Source organism: Mus pahari, chromosome 8 (genome assembly GCF_900095145.1).
Source record: "Mus pahari chromosome 8, PAHARI_EIJ_v1.1, whole genome shotgun sequence".
NCBI lineage: Eukaryota > Metazoa > Chordata > Mammalia > Rodentia > Muridae > Mus > Mus pahari.
The window spans coordinates 108,381,289-108,382,048 of record NC_034597.1 but is presented as its reverse complement, the minus strand read 5'-3'; positions in this window follow the sequence as shown (position 1 = coordinate 108,382,048).

The following is a 760-nucleotide window of genomic DNA, read 5'->3' as shown; positions in this document are numbered from 1 at the left end:
GAACACTTACCCAACTTAAGATGTATACAACTCGCCGGGCGTGGTGGCACATGCCTTTAATCCCAGAACTCGGGAGGCAGAGGCAGGTGGATTTCTGAGTTCGAGGCCAGCCTGGTCTACAAAGTGAGTTCCAGGACAGCCAGGTCTACACAGAGAAACCCTGTCTCGAAAAAACAAACAAACAAACAAACAAACAAAAAGATGTATACAACCCAAGATAAGTCACTTCGATCGTTTGTCAACACACAAGACCCCCCCGCCCCCCGAGCCATGGTATAAAGTTTTATTTGCTCCTTTGTGAATGTATTGCCTATGGCTGCTTTGCTGATACAACAGTGGGGTCGAGGCCCAAAATATTTACTACCTGTGCCTTTGATGGGGAAATATGTTGGCTATGATCTAAGGCTGGCTAGCCTTGTAGTTTTGAAAGATGATCCTGGATTTCCCAGGGATCAGATTAAGCAGCTTCCCTTAGCCCCTGTGCCCGCACTTCAGAGGGCACAGGACTTTTGTCTGCTGACTACATCTTTGTTCAGTCTTGCCCCAGCTCTTGCCCAAGAAATCACTCAGGCCGGTCTGTCTCAGTTACTATTCTATTGCTATGATGAAACACCATAGCCAAGGCAACTTTTAAAGGGACCATTTAATTGAGGGCTTGCTTACAGGTGCAGATTAGCATGGCGTGGAACATGTGGCAGGCAGGCAGGCAGGCAGGCAGGCAGGCTGGCAGGCGGGCAGGCAGGCAGGCTGGCAGGCAGGC